The 15,657-nt window shown below is 36.9% G+C and overlaps 1 long non-coding RNA gene and 1 pseudogene across 1 annotated transcript; both read left to right on the top strand.

Moving 5' to 3' along the window:
- The first annotated feature begins 7,689 nt into the window (after positions 1–7,689).
- Positions 7,690–10,575, top strand: LOC122026423 (annotated as a pseudogene).
- Positions 10,576–13,547: 2,972 nt separating this feature from the next.
- Positions 13,548–15,454, top strand: LOC122027608. The gene is made up of 3 exons (XR_006124470.1): positions 13,548–14,014; positions 14,231–14,292; positions 15,396–15,454. It is a non-coding gene; the product is annotated as an uncharacterized LOC122027608 (long non-coding RNA).
- The last annotated feature ends 203 nt before the right edge of the window (positions 15,455–15,657 follow it).

The following is a 15,657-nucleotide window of genomic DNA, read 5'->3' as shown; positions in this document are numbered from 1 at the left end:
AGCTCCAAGAGATGCTAGCTTTCTCTCCTTCTTCTTCTTCTTCTCCGAGTAGTATCCGGCCACCACAAGAGCTCCAATAGAAGGGGAGGTTTGGCCACCACAAGAGGAAGAGAGGAGAGGTTGGCCGGCCACACCAAGGAACAAAAGAGGGAGAGGAAATAATAGATGTTGTGTCTTGTGAAGGCACCCTCACCCCTTCTTTTATATTCCTTGGCCTAGGCAAATTAGGAAATTTAATTACAATAAAATTTCCTTAATTTCCTTGACATGATTTAATTGAGAAAAATTAAATAAAATTTCCCAATTTAATCTCTAATGGCCGGCCACTTCTAGAGGAAATAAATTAGACAAGTTTTAATCAACAAATTAAAACTTCCTAATTTGTTTCCGGAAATTTTAAAAATCAAATTTCTCTTTAAAATCTCTTCATGGTTGATAAAAGGAAATTTCTATAATTTTAATTTTATCAACATGTGGATAATTTTAAAGAGAAAATAAAATAACTCATCAATCTACAAATAAGGAAAGAGATCTAATCTCTTTCTTTAATCTTTGTAGATCTTTTACAAGAGAGATATTTTAATTTTAATTCTCTTTAAAAATTATTTCTTCCACATAATAAAAACTAAAATTAAAATCCTTTTTAATTTAATTTGGCCCCACTAGCTTGGGTTCAAGGCCGGCCACCCAAGAATATACCTAGGCCGGCCCTAGCTTGGTTCCCAAGGTAGCTTGGCCGGCCCCTTATTAGTGGGTATAGAAGGTGGGTATAGGTGGGTATAAAACTTCTACAAATAAGAGGCTACGATAGGGACCGAGAGGAGGAATTGGTTTTGGTCTCCCGATAAAATTAAGCATCCCGTGTTCGCCCCTAACACACAACTTAATTTTATCAATGATAATTCATTCCACTAGAGAATTATCATTGAACTACCGCACCAATCCCAAATTACATTTTTGGGCTCCTTCTTATTATGAGTGTGTTAGTCTCCCTGTGTTTAAGATATCGAATGTCCACTAATTAAGTGAGTTACTGACAACTCATTTAATTAATATCTAAGTCCAAGAGTAGTACCACTCAACCTTATTATCATGTCGGACTAAGTCCACCTGCAGGGTTTAACATGACAATCCTTATGAGCTCCTCTTGAGGACATTATCAACCTAGTATCTCTAGGACACAGTTTCCTTCTATAATCAACAACACACACTATAAGTGATACCATTTCCCAACTTATCGGGTTTATTGATTCAACGAACTAAATCTCACCCATTGATAAATTAAAGAAATAAATATCAAATATATGTGCTTGTTATTACATTAGGATTAAGAGCACACACTTCCATAATAACCGAGGTCTTTGTTTCTTTATAAAGTCAGTATAAAAGAAACGACCTCAAATGATCCTACTCAATACACTCTGAGTGTACTAGTGTAATTATATAGTCAAGATAAACTAATACCTAATTACACTACGACCTTCCAATGGTTTGTTCCTTTCCATCATGGTCATGAGCTACTGTTTATAATTTATAAGCTACTGATAACATGATCTTCTGTGTGTGACACCACACACCATGTCATCTACAATATAAATTAATTGAACAACTACATTTATCATAAATGTAGACATTCGACCAATGTGATTCTTATTTCTAGATAAATGTTTATACCAAAAGCTAGGCTTTTAGTATACACTCCAACACAACATACCCTGCAGAACAAAGTTAGAACATAATAAAATATAGAATTTGACAGTCATCGGACGGTCTAGTTCTGACTTCGAATTTCCGACCAAAAATCCTAGGTCGAACCGACGCTTACTGTTCCCTCACCGGGGAACGCGTCCTCATCTACTCCTCTCAGGAGAGTTTACCTGTTGCTAGTTGATCCTCCATACCAACTAGACTTTTGTTCAGCACTCGAGGCTCCAGGACTTTCCGCTGGGCGTCCACTCCACGACCCACCCAGTCTTTCACTTGGTTCGCAACACCAGGACTTTCCACCTAGAGTTCTCAACTCTAGGACTTTTGCCCGAAGCCCTCGACCCGCCAAGACTTCCTGCCTAGGGTCACCACCCCCTATGACCTAGGGTTACCTTCCCCTAGAGGTTTTCACTTGCCTAATCGCAGCTAGGACTTTTTCCTAAATACACTTAGGACTTTCCTGCAATCTCATTTAACTTATTAGATAACAAAACAACTTAACTTTGGACCCTTTGACATAATCAAAACACAGGTTCGACTGTCGGATGCTTCCCGCACCAACACAAGCTTGGGAAATTGATGCCGAGTAAGATAGCGATTATCTTGTGGGCTGACGAGAAGAGTGGTTCAAGGAGAAGGCAAGAAGAGAAATCACCAAAATGAGAAACTTTATTAAGAATAGAGAATTAATTCCTCAACAGTTAAATATATGTTTATATACAGTCTAGACCCTCAAACTAAGAAAAAAAGAAATCTTAATATCTAAATCTCAATTCCTATTTCAAAGAGAAAGAAAAGAGATCTTCCTAGATAAAGAAATCTCCTGAAAAAAAAACAAAATTAATAAAACAGGACATTGATATAGACAAACTATGACCCATAAATATCAGAAATACTAAAATTACCCTAAATATCATAAAAATAAAAATTACTAAAAATAGGAATAAAATCTTTAGAGGCTTCAAATCGGGCATAAATGGTGAAATTTGGCCCAAAAGTTGGTGGTTATGGTTACGTTCTCTATAAGAAATATAGATCTCTAAATTTTATATGCGTGAAATTTGACAGAGTCTGATTCTGAGTCCCGAGTAAAAAATCATACCCCTATGAAATTCTAGGAATCATATTGGGTTGGATTTGCATTAGAAATTCTTCAAAAAGCTATAAATGTGATGAACAAGTGAAGAATATTCAACTTCAAATTTTGAGATTAGAATTTGAAAAATTGGAGATGAAAGAAAATGATAGTGTTGTTGAGTATTTCATAAAAGTTGGTTCTATAGTGAATCAAATGACTTTTGAGTAGTGAAGCTTTGGATGATCTGATAATTGTACAAAAGGTACTTTGTTCTCTTCTTGAAAAATATTTTAGTCTTGTTACTGTTATTGAGCAGACAAGAGATTTAAAGAGCATGAATTTGGAGGATCGACAAGGTATTCTGAAATCCTATGAAGTGAAGATTAATTGATTATTTTCCCTATCACAACCATCTAATCAAGTTCTTAAATCCCAAGTTTCTATTAGAGGTCGTGGTTTATCCTATCGCAGGGGTAAAAATTTTAGAGGGCATCGTGATTCAAAGGAAATAGGTAAATGTATATAAGAGGTTATACCTCAAAAGACACCCAACAACATACAAATCAAGAGCTAGTAATAGCAATTAACCTCTAACATGAGGTATTCGCTACCACCAACTCACATTCTCAACTACCTAATCCACTCAATTAAGCATTATAATCACTCAACACATAACATACTCATTGCAAGTCCACAAAGCGATACACATGTATTTGGATCTTACAAAACATCCTATCAACATCTAGAGCAACTCCATCAAACCGGCACTGATTGCGAGCTTCCCACAAGACATAGATCATATTCAAAATCCCAAGATGCCTCGCCTTCATTTTCCTTTTGCCTCTCTTATAATGCTGCCATAATATCTAAAAAAGTCCATCTGATGTCTGAACATCATGTGTAATCTCTAACCAATCCTTCACCTTGGCCCATAGTGCATGAGTGATGGAACACTCAAAGAATAGATGATCGTTAGACTCATCTTGCCGCCGGCAGAGGACACACTCTTTGTTCGAATCATATGACATCCTGTCTGTTGTTTATAACTTCCCATGTGCAAGTAACCATACAATGAATCGATGCTTTGACATGATTTCAAACCTCCACTCCACCAGAACCTAAGCCACTACCGATCCTCTTGGTCTGAAAAAATCATATGCAAGTACAATCCCTTTCTTCTCCACCGCAAACCACCCAATCATCTTCATGTTGGTCGTTCCTTGTCCATTAGACTTCTGTAGGATTTTGTTGCGTATATCCACCAATCTCTTTATAAGAGGAAAGTCCAAAGGTTTGACCTACCATTACTAAAAATCAGCACCCTTGAAATAGTGGTGATGCACCCAACTCACCTAAAGAGAGTCCATTTTGGATTGAATACCCCATAACATTTTGCTTAGTAGAGCATCATTCCAAGCATGTAGGTCATGAATTCCATATGCACCATCCTGCTTAGAAAGACAAATTGTGGCCCATGATATTGGGGGATACTTTGAGGACAACATAATTAAACATCTTACATATAGTTTTAATCTTCTTAATAACAGAACTAAGGATGGGAAGCATGGAGAAACAAAAATATTCCACCCCTTGAATAACTGATCTAACCAATTTCAATCGACCCACATATGATAGGGTATGATTCAACCAAGTATTTATCTTTGTTTTGATAGCATCAAGTAAGGACCCATAATTTACAATCCTCAACTTCTCCGCTGCAAGTGGAATCCCCAGTACTGAAAGGGGAAGGTGTCTTCTTGAAACTCAATCGATTGGTACACCCTAAATTCGGATTTAGGGTTTAGGGTTGGGCAATCGATTGGCCTAAGACAATTGATTAGGACCTTATTTCGTGGGCACATAATGATCCAGAATCGATTGGTGCAATCGATTGGTTGCTGCAATCGATTAACAATGTTTTATTGAGTAAACATAAGGATACGAAATCGATTAAGGGAATCGATTGGCATCTAACAATCAATTGGTGTGTCTCACCAATCGATTGATCGGGTACAAAAACGTCATTGGGTAATGTTAATCGATTAGGAGACGTATTTTAGCCCAAAAGTAACCCTAAAAAAGGAGGTTTCGTGGAGATTTGAAGCTAGCAATTCTTGGGGATTTTGAAACAAAATATTGTTGCATTTTCGGACCAATTAAAGACATTTTCAAGTAACAAGAGATCAAGCAGCGCAAAGTTTCAATTTCATTTGTCTTTGCATTCTTGTTTTTTGTTGTTCTTGTATAATCAAATTTGTAAGAGGTTTCTCCGTCTCCAGAAAATTTGTAAGAAGAAGGGAGTTCATAATGAAAGTGATCGCTAGGAGTGGACTTTTAGATTAATTATCTTAAGGAGGCGAAGACCAAGTAAAACTAAGGTGTAATACATGTGGTGTCCAAGTTAACTCAATATTTTCATTGTGCATTCAACGACAAGTACAAAGCAAAAATGAGAAACAATCAAAGCTTGCACGGATCCTAACAATTGAACGTGAGAGAGAACTTCTCACCATGCCTATGCTCACAACTGTTGTGATCCAATACAAATCAACCATCAAATCACTTACTCCTCGTACGCATGGGATTATGGGAACCCTTTCCATCCACCTTTTTTTTTTCAATTCAAATTTCCAACAAGTTTATATGACTTAATTCATATTTAATGAATCTCTTGTATTAACTACGTGTATGTAGAATTAGTTGATATATTATTAGTATATCTATTTAGTCAACTGATGCAAAAGGGTAAGACCAAAACCATAGCGTAGTACAGGTTTAGAAAAAACTCAAATGTTCATGGGATTCTTGGAAAATTTGTCAGGTTGATTAGAAAATAACAACAAAAAAAAAAAACATGGAGAACTCAAACCATGTGACTGCGAACAATCAGACTGAACAAAAATGAACAGGAAGATCATCGTTGACTACGAACTATATTGAATTTTATTATCATGCATTTCAGAACCCTGCTACAGTTGATATTTCAATCGGCCTTAAAAATTATATTTATTATAAATATATAGAGCCAAGAAAAATTCGCTTTCGAAGTAGTTATAGTATATATACGTTACAGTTGACCCGTAATTGATTGACTAGAACAAGTCTAAAATGTTTTTATATATTCATTCATATTTATTAACTAAAAGTTATATCTATATATATATATACGTGTGTGACCAAAATAAATTAATTTATTTTTACTTACAAAATATCTTCGGTCTCAAGAATATATAGCGGGTTCCTCTTCTTTCTTTTGAAAAAAAATTGTTTTTAAAATTATGATAATTAGAAGCATCCTTTTAATTTTTTTTCCCTATAATTTCATTCTTAATTTTAAAATTGGAGAAATGACTAAACTCAAGTCATGCAAAGTATATACCTTGTTGTTGCCTTTGTCAATAATTCAAGTGAAGAATGATCGACGTTGAATTGTCTAAAATGCTGTCATTGTCACTCACTTGGTACAATATTAATAGATGGAAGTTTCAAAAATTATATTTTTGTTGATAATTCTTAACCTTTAGTTACAATTTGTTTTTCTTTCAAATGAATAATTGACAAATATTTTTATTAAATTTCACAATATCAAGATTTACATTAGATTACAATATAATTTTAAGTTCGTTTTAAGTTAACGGACTCTACTATTAGAAAAATTAATTTAACTTTTTATATTATATATTAAATTGATAAGAAGAGATATTGATCTTAGCCAAAAGGGTAAGAAAGATATATTTTCTAATGTCGTCAACCCAAAATATTTATAGAGTCATCTCTTCTCATGGTATTGTTAATCCTAAAATGTGAGAGACTAAAGAGAATCAGTATAGTGAATATATTTTTTTTAATAAAAAAATATATTCATATAATTTTATTTTAAGCTTCATCAAAATTAATTAGTAAATGATACAAATTCTTAATAAAATAGTAAGATAATCTCTAACCTATAAATTTCAAGTTTCTATTTTGTAAATATAACCAATAAATTTTCACGTTGAAAATATAGATATGAAAAAAGCAAAATGCATTAGATAGAAAAACATTTAAAGAGTGAAGTAAAGGTTTTAACAAAATATCAGAAAATTAAGCAAGAGAATTGCAAAGAAGCAAAGCACAAACTCAACAAGTTGTGATCGAATTATGATGAAGAATAGATAAAAGATGAGAGGTAAAGAGTTCCAATGCGCACGTAGAGATGTACTTGAGCTTCTTTAACCATAAAGATGGACGATCTTGCTGAATCTTTGTAGGTTAGCTTGTAAATTTTTTGACCGGTTTAGGAACTGGATCAACACGACTATAGTCCATCGATACAAAAGCCAAACCGAAGGGGGCAAGACCTAAACCATAATATACAAGTTTAGAAAAAAAAAAACTCAAATTTCCATGGGCTCCTTGGATAATTTGTCATGTTAATTACAGTTGATGGTATAATAGAGAAAACAACACCAATGGTAGAGATTGATTCTCCTCAGGGACCAAATATATCATTCTTAAAAATAATAAATGCTTAGAAAATTACAAAAGAAAAAATGGAGAATTCAAACCATTTGGATAGCGAAGCATCAGACTGAATAAATGTGAACAGGAAAAATACCACAAAACATGTTATACCAAGTCAAGAGGCAAAACAAATCGATTGGAAATAGTTGAATTATATTATCGTGCATTTCATTACCCTGTTACAGTTGATATTTCAATCGGTCGTATAAATATAAATATAAATATAAATATAAATTATATTTATATTAAATAAATAGAGCCAAGAAAATTCACCTTCGAAGCAAGTAGATACCGTCACAGTTGACCCGTAATCTGTTGACTCGAAATAGAACAAATGTTTTTATATATTCATCCATATTTATCAACTAAACAAACTTACTCAATTGTGAAGATTGAGGAGCTGCTAATCCAGTTAGTTAATCGACAAAAGAAGATGGCATCCTGGCCGGCGCACTTGTTTCTGCTCTTCCTCTGCCTTGTACTGCTAGCAGCGAGGGCAACCCCCCAATCAACACTGCCGCCGTCGGTCGACTCCGCCGACAGGTGGGTGCGACCAAGGTGCCAGTCCAAGTGCGGCAACGTGAGCATCCCCTACCCCTTCGGCATCGACGACGGCTGCTTCCGTACTGGCTTCGAGATCAACTGCACCAACGGCACGGCCTACCTCGGCCTCAACCTCAACCTCAGCAGCAACATGGAGGTGGTGGACATCCAGCTCCTCCAGGGCACCCTCGGCGTCAACAACGATATCGCCCGAGATTGCTACAACAGTACGGACAGAAGCCAGTCATCTCATAACGAGACCTTGATAAATATTCTCGGTCTCAAAAACTACAAGTTCTCCAGTGACCAGAACAGATTCGTGGCCGTCGGCTGTGATGCCCTCGGATATGTTTGGAGTCAAAGCGAGGATTTCTGGACCGGATGCATGTCCTTTTGGACTAACGCCAGCTTAGTACCCAATGACACATGCTCCGGCATCGGCTGCTGCACCGCGCTCATTCCCATAGATCTCCGCAACTTTTCGCTGCTAGTCGAGAGCTATTACAATCACTCCTTCTGCATGGACACCCCCTGCAGCTACGCTTTCCTAGCTGACCTGAGCAAACTGAACTTTAACCTGTCTAACTTGACCGAATACACAAGCAGGGAGAAGGCGCCAGCTACGCTGGATTGGGTCATCACGAAGCAGACCTGTGAGGAAGCAAAAGGCAATGACGGCTTCGCGTGCGTCTCCCCCAACAGCTACTGCTTGAACTCTACTAATGGTCCGGGCTACCTCTGTAATTGTTCGAAAGGTTTCCTGGGCAACCCGTACCTCAATGATTCAAATGGATGCTCAGGTAAGTAAACTTAAGCCTATAAAATCCCAAAATTTTAACTTTTGTTTTGTTAATCAGCTTGATTGCACGCTTTAGTATCTTTCTAATCAGATCTCTTTGCAAAATCTGATCAGACATCAACGAGTGCTCAGCTGTTCCTTCGCCATGTGTCAAACGGTGCCATAATAGAGAGGGGAGCTATTCTTGCTCTTGCCCATGGTACATGTATGGCGATGGCCAAAGAGATGGAAGCGGATGCAAGTCCATACTGAGAATACTGTATCTCAGTTTAGGTAATCACTTAATTCAATACATCCACTACGTAGTTTCTCCATTTCCACTCCTTTTTTCAGAGTTCTCGAGTTCTTGCTCCTGAAACAGAATTGGTTCGGTTAAAACATTCCCTTTCGTAAATGTCAAACAAGTAATTAACAGCGATAATCTTGTCATTGCTCAATGCTTCAACTCATTTTCTGGGACATCATTAACAACATCGCAATAGCGAGATAACCAGAACATGACGTGGGCACAAACAAAATCGGTGTGCCACTTCCTCGCACGGATAAATCGTGTGGAGGGCCAGATATAATCCTGAAGATGATGTGAGGGAGTAGAATTAAATCCTATATAATCTTACAGCATGCGTGTATGCCTTCAAATTTTTTGATGCAGGGGTTTATACGCCAGTTATTAACTAACTATTTAAATCCTCAACAAGTGCAATCCCAAGTTATTAAAATCATCGTTTGTTTATGGTTTATATGAGAAAAGTCGTTGATATCTGTTTTTTGAGCATTGATGCAGGTGCTGGATTTAGTCTCTTTTTCCTTATTGCGATTGTGTCATGGCTGTACTGGATTTACAAGAAGAGAGAGCTCGGAGAGCTGAAGCAGCACTTCTTCGAGAAGAACGGCGGTTCGTTGCGACAGGACATCAGACTCTTCTCCTCAGAGGAGCTTGAAGCCGCATCTGACAACTACAACCAGAGCCGAATCCTCGGCGAGGGTGGCACCGGAACAGTCTATCGCGGCGTTCTTCCTAATCAAAACGCCATCGCAATCAAAAAGGCCAAGATAAGTAACGACGAAGCCGAAGTCTAACAGTTCATAAATGAAGTCGAGGTTCTCTCCCGTATCAATCACCGGAATGTGGTGAAGCTCTTGGGGTGCTGCCTCGAGTCTCAAGTCCCCATGCTCGTTTACGAGTTCGTGCCCAATGGTACGCTCGCCCACCACGTCCACGGTGAAGGCAAGAGAGGCTCTCTGTCCTTGGAATCTCGTCTAAGGATCTCTTCGGAAGTAGCTGGATCCTTGTCCTATCTCCACTCTGCGGCTTCCACTCCCGTCATCCACAGAGATGTCAAGACCGCCAACATACTTCTCGACTACAATTTAACTGCAAAAGTGTCCGATTTCGGAGCTTCCAGAATGGTTCCTCTGGATCAGAACGGATTGGTGTCGTTGGTTCGTGGCACCTTTGGTTACCTGGACCCGGAATATTTCCAAACAGGGGAGTTCACTGATAAAAGCGACGTCTATAGTTTCGGCGTTGTTTTGGTTGAGCTCTTGACAGGGAAGAAGCCTGTGGCTAAGATGAAAGCTTCCAAGAATTTAACCACACTTTTCATTGACTGCGTGAATTCTGGTCGACTTGTTGAAATACTGGAGGAACGCATGCTCGATGAAGGGACTCCTGAGTTGCTTGAAGCAGTTGCGGAGCTCGCAATCAGGTGTTTGAGCTTGAACAGCATCGACCGACCATTGATGAGAGAGGTGGCCACGGAGTTGGAGGCATTGACAAGGTGTAGTAGGACACATCCTTGGGGCAATGTTAATGTGGAAGAGGGAGACAGCTTGCTGGCTAAGGTTGGAAGCTCTTCTCCGTCGGTTCTCCGTTATTATGTCAATTCTTCCATGGAACCCGTAGCGCCCCTCGAGATTGTCAGATGACGGAGAGAATGTTGCCGGCTCGTCTATCACATCCACACTTGATGTTAGTAATTGTAGTAATTTGAATTTTATTGTTCTTGAGTGTCAGTGACTTGGAGGTGGTGTTAGAAAATTTTAATAATGTAAGATTACATGTATTTATTTAATTATACATTATAATAGTTTATTTATTGCTAATAAAAAAAAACCTGAACAAATTATTAAACATTTTAAATTTATTTATTAATAATTCTGTACAATTATGAGTATGGTTTCAAACACAAAATTCAAAACAAAAATCAAGTATTAATAACTACCTGAAACATTAATTAATTTATGATATAAGAAGTAATGTACCATCTCCCATTTGACATGTCAAATACTATTTTTTAAAAAATATTTTGATGCAGATTTCACTGATTTAAAAAGGCACGGATAAGATAATAATTATTCTATGGTCTAACAAAAAAAAACATGGAGAAAATTTAAAAAAAAAAAACAAAAGGAAACATGTCGTTATCTAAGTTTTATATATATATATATATATATATATATATATATATATAGAGGATTAATCCTCTAATTATATGCCTATAAACCCTCTATGCTCTAATACCTAAAGAAAAAATGAAATGACTCAATTCATAGCCTATAAAAAACGTAAGAAATTCTTAAATAAAAGGAAAACTCAAAATTTTAAAATATAAATAGATAAAAAATGGGAAAAAATATCTAAAATACATACTTTAAATATTAAAATAAAATAAAAATTATAAAAAAATACTAAAAATATAATTTAGAATAGTTTCATATATAGTAATCTTGGAAGAAAATCATCGGATACCAAATTAATAGTTATTTGTTGTGGGCAAATGCGTGCTTCTTTATACGTGATAAGAGTGTATGCAATCTTATCTTTATAGAGATTTTTCCTTTAAATGGGGCGCATGACTATGGGATACTGAGCTTCTGGACTGTCCATCATGAGCTCTTCCCGATTTATCCTGACGACAGATGAAAAATTTCTATGGAGTAGGGTCAGTCGTCCCAAATTCAATGTTATCTACTTCAATAGATTTTTATATATAAGAGTAAATTCATCGCCTCCCACAAATATAGCTAAGTTAATAGTGGATGAAAGTTTATCATTTGAAGTTAGAGCTTCGGAGCTAACAGGGTGTAAATTCCTACACTCCGTATAACTCATCCTCAATTAACTTATCTTTTCAATCACCAAAATTTATATCTTTCGTGTTAATCTTAGAATATACTGGCGGAAGCTCTCGGTGGCCGCTTTGCCTTTTTTGCCACTGTAAGAGCGAGTCCATCCTCCATGAGAGCTGAGAAATATTCATAGAAAGCTCTCCTTTCAAAATCCATATTTTTGTCATTTTGCCATGCATCACGTATCAACACCATGACTGCTTCTGGCATGCTCCTAACAGAAGGAACCAAGAGCTCAAGAGCACCATCCAATCCCCCAGAATCTGATGAGCTTTCGTCAACAATGAGTAGCAATTTTTTCATCTCATCCTTTGATAAGTCCAACTCCTTGCACTTTAAGAGACCCTCTCGCGCTCTCATCCAATTAAGTACAGCTCGAATCATAATTAGGGAGAACCTCCGTTGTATATACATCTGTTGCTCAAATTCAGCATTTGATTTTAGACTTGGAGTAACAAAAACTTGCTCAATGATTGACTCTGCAGTAAGGACATCCGGATCCGCAGATGCAAGTAGAATCTTGAAATGCTCTAGACCTCTAAATGAACTTTTGTTGTGACAATTTTCTAGAATAATCTTTATCTCTTAAGATCTGCAAACAGAATGTTTGGAAAAGGGTTCTCCTCCAAAATATTGTCAGACAAGAGGTCTTCTCCACAAAGAAAGATAGATATGTCTTGAAGTAGGTATCAAAATGCATAAAAAGTGGCCCCTAATGGTGGAAAGGGTCGGGTGGCTTGTTTGAGCCCGCATCATAATTGGAATTCTTACTTCATTGGTAATTGAAGAAGCTAAATATTGAGTGATAGTCTCATGTGAATGCTGAATAAATTGGGGTGCTAGATCGACATAGGGAGAGACGAAGGGGAGTAGGGCTTCGTCGATAAAAGAATCAAGTTGGTGATTGTCGTTGGACAAAGTGGATTTTTGGTCTTTGATCAGCTCTTCGCCTAAGTCTATCTCCCCTTTGTCATAAACTAGATCATTAGTCGTTTCGATCTCGTCTCCAATTTGAGATCAAGATTCCTCTTCAATTATAACATCTTCAGCAACTTGCAGCTGGTCAATTTCATCAATTTCTTCTGGGTCAAATTCTTCCAAATAATTAAAGTCTTAGGATCATCATTATAAAATATTTCAACTTTTTCTTCCATATATTTTTGAATCCGTCAAGATCATCTTGGACATCATAGCTATGATTTTTCATGGCAAAATCTAATCACTTCTAGAATGAAGTTTGAATGTAATCAAAGGGAAGAAATTAATTCTTCATCTTCTTTCTCCTCTTGTTCCAATCTATGATCTTAGCCTTATCTTATCGGTCTCGTGAGCATCACAAGTATTTCCACCATGATAATATTAGACCTTTGAGTTTGAAAGCAACTAATTTCATCTTCATCCGATATAAAACTTACTTATAATTGAAGAACTGTTCCATTTTATTAATCTAATCAACAAAACTCTCTATCTGTGACGTACCAGAAAATTTAGGTAGATCAACTCGTTATCCGAGGTCTCCATATCGATTTTCTCAATCATGTACCTCACGATCTTCAAGACTTTGTGTCATTTACCTCCCTCTATATCAGTGGGGCCGACATTAGGAGATCGTTAAGGTAGCGGATCTATCTTTTTTTTAAGACTTTGTGTTGTTAGACATTAAGTTAAATATACGTGTTAAGTGTGAGAAAAAAAAAAAAAAAAAAACCAAAAACACCCATGCCCACTCACCCACGTGCACTGCTCTCCCCCACACCCCCCTTTTTCCTTTTCCCTTTTCTCTTCCCCACCGAAGCCTCAAAACCCCTCTCTTCTTCTTCGTTTTCTTCTCTAGCGGCGACAAACGGCAGATTTTTTTTCTCCCGTTCTTCTTCTCAAGCAGCCCTCGTTTTCTCCTCCCGCACCTCTTCTCCTCCTCCAGCAAGGGCAGAGCACTGTTTTCTCCTTTGCTTCCTCTTCTCTGCTTCTCGGCAGCACTGTTGGAGCTCCTCGGAGTTCGCCGGAGCTCGCCAAACCACCGGAAGAAGAGAGGAAACAAAACCCTAGTTGCTCTCTCCTTTTTCCCCACCAACAGCAGCATTTTTTGCTGCATTTTGTTTCCTCCAACAGCAGCCCTAGCTGCTGCCCTATTCTTGGCAGTACCGTTGGAGTTCGCCGGAGCTCGCCGGAGCTAGTTGAGGTGGCCAACGACAAAGGGAAAGCAACCCTAGTTGCTGTCCTCATTTCCAGCAGCCACACAAAACCCTTAGAAGGTATATTTTAGGTTGCTTTTGGTTAAATTGATGTGTAGTTAGAAGGGTTATTTAGATTATAACAGATGTTGTATTTAGGAATGCGAAGTGGTACGAGGTATCGAGATCAAAATAATTCACTGATTTTGAATCAGAGTTAATGTGTAGATTTTAGGTCATTATTATTATTAGATAGTATTTTGATTATTTAAGTTATGTTTGATATTGTGTTTGTAGATCCGAGCTCGAGTGGAGCACGGTGACCTGCCGATACTCGGAGATTTTTTGCTGTATATAAGGTGGATACATCTACTCTTGTCTATTTCCTTGTGCATGAATAAATATATAAATTGGAATATGTATATGTTGTATTATTGTTTTCAAAATGGGGATTAAACTGATATTAGAAATAGCGAAATGGGTTAAAATATTAAAATTATTGGAGGGTAAATAATTGATATTATTTCTTGTTCATATGTGGGTTCATATTGGGATTGATATGGGGAGGGTTGTTTTTAAAATTAAAGAAATATTCTAAATTTATCTTCTGTTGATACCTTGTCTCTTTTGACTTGCTTGACCTTACATATTTCATGCTTTTGATACTTTATCTGTTGATACTTGTAGCTTTTTATCTGTGGACCATATAATGATAAATTAATAGACTTGATCCGAAAATATTACCTCGATTGACCATTCAATATGAAAAGAGAATATAATCATAACAGTGAATTAATAAAGATAGTAAATGAAGAATTAAAAAGTGAAGACTATGAGCCTAGCTTTATACCAGAGCTCTATATTAGAGTACTGGACCGCCCACATGTTATTGTGGTAGCGCGGCGGCCGCGGTCCAGAGTATCTGACCGTACACCCGAGGCGTGTTGGCGTGATGTAGCCCTCGGTCAGTGTTTATTATGTCTTCCACCGGTGAGGGCTGATAGCCCGTACGTCAGATGACGTATGCGATAGTTTATACTCTTAGGAGGCTTTTAGCCTATCCATATGATATTTCACTCTGATGATATTGGCTCCAGTGATTCACTTTTTAGTTGATTTATCGATTCGGACTATTGATATACATGTTGATCTTACCATGATAACTTATAATCGAGTGATTAAATAATAAGATTGAAAAATTGATTTTATTAATGATGACAAGTGATGATAAGGTGAAGATCCTAAACTCTAATCTAAAAATTTTACCGATTATAGATAATGAGAAGATGATTATACATATATATGTATAAATGTAGAACTTTAAGAATAATCCTAAAGTTGTAACAAAAGATGATGATTTATTCTACTTCTCTGACTTCTTCAATAAGATTAAATTCATGCACATCTTTCTTGAGTATCCACTTAGCCATTTGGCTAATTTGCTACATTCCTTGGTCTCCAGTTTTGCAGACACAGGGATCCTTTTGATATTACTGTTGATTTTGGACTTTCGTAGAGTTGCTCAGAGATCTCGACGTGCTGATTTTCTGGTTTGTTTTACTTTTGTTTCGCTGTATTTACATTTTGCACTTTTGTTACAGATGTCGTTTATCTGTATAGTAATTGTAGTCTATGGATAGATATATATATAATTGATACATTTCGTGGTTATGTTGTTTCTATTTTATGTATGTTCCAGCCGTGTGGGCTGATGAATATGTTGT

This window comes from Zingiber officinale, chromosome 10A, assembly GCF_018446385.1.
Source record: "Zingiber officinale cultivar Zhangliang chromosome 10A, Zo_v1.1, whole genome shotgun sequence".
In the NCBI taxonomy this organism is placed as follows: Eukaryota; Viridiplantae; Streptophyta; class Magnoliopsida; order Zingiberales; family Zingiberaceae; genus Zingiber; species Zingiber officinale.
The sequence above is the reverse complement of the archived record's forward strand: the minus strand, read 5'-3'. Positions and strand labels throughout refer to the sequence as shown.